Source organism: Pongo pygmaeus, chromosome 1 (genome assembly GCF_028885625.2).
Source record: "Pongo pygmaeus isolate AG05252 chromosome 1, NHGRI_mPonPyg2-v2.0_pri, whole genome shotgun sequence".
Taxonomy (NCBI): Eukaryota; Metazoa; Chordata; class Mammalia; order Primates; family Hominidae; genus Pongo; species Pongo pygmaeus.
Window position 1 is genome coordinate 204,336,775 of NC_072373.2, and position 3,415 is coordinate 204,340,189.

General features: G+C 46.1%; 1 pseudogene; it reads left to right on the plus strand.

Moving 5' to 3' along the window:
* On the plus strand, positions 1 to 895 carry LOC129042756 (developmental pluripotency-associated protein 2-like; annotated as a pseudogene).
* Positions 896 to 3,415: the final 2,520 nt, after the last annotated feature.

Genomic DNA, 3,415 nt, shown 5'->3' on the forward strand with positions numbered 1-3,415 from the left:
ATGTCAGACTCAAATTTGGATAGCAGCAAGAAGAATTTCTTTGAGGGGGAAGCAGATGATGAGGAAAGTGTGATTTTGACATTGGTGCCAGTTAAAGATGACCCAAATATGGAACAACGGAACCAAGTGTTTCTTCAACTTCTGACGTCAAACTGGAGAAACCTATGAAATACAATCAAGGTCATCTACTTCAAACAGATTAACAATTTACAGCTCCACAAAAAGCTAGATGTAAAATACCAGCTCTTCCCTTGCCAACCATTTTGCCTCCCATTAATAAGGTGTGTTGGGACACTTTGCGGGACTGGTGCCAACAACTCAGTTTGAGTACTAATGGCAAGAAAATCGAAGTTTATCTGAGGGTCCATAGGCATGCTTACCCTGAACAACAGCAAGATATGCTTGAAATGTCACAAGAGACCAGATTACAGTGGTGTTCAAGGAAACACAAGGCAGTGACCAAGACAGCAAGGCTTCAGAAAACTTATGAGATAAATGAGAGAGCAGAAGAGACTAATACAGTCGAAGTGATAACTTCAGCGCAGGGAGCCATGTTGGCATCAAGGGCAAGATTTGCTGCAAGAGCTGTTGAGCCTAAGGCTGTGAATTCAAGTTCCATTCCTGTTTCTCTTGAGGCCTTTTTGATGCAAGCCTCTGGTGTCAGGTGGTGTGTGGTCCATGGCAGACTTCTCTCGCAGACACAAAGGGTTGGGTACGCCTGCAGTTTCATGCAGGTCAGGCCTGAGTGCCTACCACTCACAGGAGGATGATTTCTCTCTTCTTGTTACCTGCCTGCATTTTCTCATCCCCAGGCACAGAAGATAATATGTTATGCTCCAACTGTGCTAAGAGGAATAAGAAGATGATGAAAAGATTAATGACAATAGAGAAGTAGCAGCCACCTGTTTAAATGAAATGTACTAGAGAAGGAGGGAGGTACTTTCGGACCATGTGAATCTATTATGAAACAATGGAAGAGGAGACAATTTGAATGAAACTTTGTGATATACAAAACAAAAATCTCAGTGACTAGGACTCCACAGTGAAGGTGGTTGATAGTGACACAGCCCCATTTAAAAGCCCCTTTCTGTAAGTCTGAAAACCCTTTAAAATAAAGTCACTGCAATTGGAAAAAAAAACAAAAACAGAAAGAGAGGGAGTGGTCAGAGAGGAAGAGGAGGGACTGAAGCATGCAGGCGGGATGCTCCAGGACTGCAGAGGGTCAAGGACAGCAAGGCAGAGAATTAGGCAGTGAGCTCCTCCACAGAGCAGTACCACTGACCTGGAGCCTGGGGGTGAGGCCGACTTTGGTTGCTGACATTAGAGAGGACAGGAGGTGACAGCAGAAGTGACACAGTAGCAGGAAGAGTTGGGGAGGGAATTGGAGGTAAAAGGGGCAGAAGAGGGAGCAGCTGATCACCAACAAATAGTTACTGAGCACCAGCTACATGCCAGGCACTATTCTAGGCACTGGGAATACAGCAGAGGAGAAGACAGTCTCTGCCCTCTAGGATAGAGGTGCACAAACTGGCCCACATGATAAATCTGGCCTACTGTGTTTGTATGCTTGCAAGCTAAGAATGGGTTTTAGATTTTTAAATCATTTTAAAAGTCAAAAGAAGAATATTTCATGACATGTGAAAGTTATATGAAATTCATATTGTAGTATCCATAAATAAAGTTTTATTGGAACACAGCCATGCTCCGTTTACGTATCGTCTATGGCTGCTTTCTCACTGTAACAGCAGAGTTGAGTAGTTGCAACAGAGACCATATGGCCTGAAAAGCCTAAAATATTTACTAGCTGGCTCTTTCGAAAAAAAGTTTGTTCAGGGGCTGAGGGGTTAGGCGAGGGACGGCATTAGGAGAAGTACCTAATGTAGATGGCGGGTTGATGGGTGCAGCAAACCACCATGGCACATGTATACCTATGTAACAAACCTGCATGTCTGCACATGTAGCACGGAATTTAAAGTATAATTTAAAAAAATTAAAAAAAAAAAAAAAAAAGAGGCACCAGAGGCCAGGCGCGGTGGCTCACGACTGTAATCCTAGCACTTTGGGAGGCTGAGGCAGGCAGATCACCTGGGCAAAAAGAGGGAAACTCTGTCTCAAAAAAAAAAAAGGCACCAGAGAGCTGCCTTGCCTTTCTGCCATGTGAGGACACATAGGAAGTGCTCTGTATGAGGAACTGGCCATCACTAGACACCAAATCTCCTGGAGCCTTGATCCTGGACTTCCTAGCCTGCAGAACTGGGAGAAATTTCTGTCTTTGCTAAATTACCCACTGTAAAGTATTTTGCTGTAGTAGCCTAGATGGACTGCGACAGTGCCCTAATAAGAACAGACACCAGATAGCTCACTCCCTCTCCCTCAAGCTCACAAAGAAGAGGTCATGTGGTCATGTGAGCACACAGCAAGATGGTGGCTGACGACATGTCAAGGGAAGAGTCCTCAGAATGAAATCTACCTTGGCAGCACCTTGATTTTGGATTTCCCAACCTCCAGGACTGTCAGAAATAAATTTCTGCTGTTTGAGCCCCTCCCCGCCAAAAAAGTTTGTTGACTCCTGCTCTAGAAAGTTACATTATCTGGCTAGACACAGTGGTTAATGCCTGTAATTCCAGCAATTTGGGAGATCAAGGCAGGCTTGCTTGAGCCCAGGAGTTTGAGACCAGCCTGGGCAACATAGTGAGACCCCATCTCTACAAAAATTACAAAAATGCCTGGTGCCTTGTGCCTGTAGTACCAGCTAATCAGGAGGCTGAGGCAGGAGGATAGCTTGAACCTGAGATGTTAAGGCTCCACTGAGCAATGATTATAGCACTGCACTCCAGCCTGGGAGACTGAATGGGGCCCTGCCTCCAAAAAAAAAAGAAAACAAAGTAAAAAAAAAGTTACATTTTCTTTGGGGAAGACAGTTAAACAAGTAGGTGAGCTCTTTTCCGGGTGCTTCCCAGGACAAGAACTGGCTGGTTTCAGTGTTTCTTTGTACCCTGCTCCTTGGCCACCTTCCCCTGGAAGAGAACTTCTCTATCCAGCCAGGCTCTGATACAGCAGCAGAGGAGCCTAGGTCATGGTGATCAGTCCCCTGCCTCCTGGCCAAGAGGATCTAGCCTTTTCCTGGAAGGAAAAAAATCTCGCAGTGGGCCGGGTGTGGTGGCTCACGCCTGTAATCCCAGCACTTTGGGAGGCCGAGGTGGGTGAATCATGAGGTCAGGAGATCGAGACCATCCTGGCTAACATGGTGAAACCCCGTCTCTACTAAAAATACAAAAAAAAAATTAGCCGGGCATGATGGTGGGCACCTGTAGTCCCAGCTACTTGGGAGGCTGAAGCAGGAGAATGGCGTGAACCCGGGAGGTGGAGCTTGCAGTGAGCCGAGATCGCGCCACTGCACTCCAGCCTGGGTGAG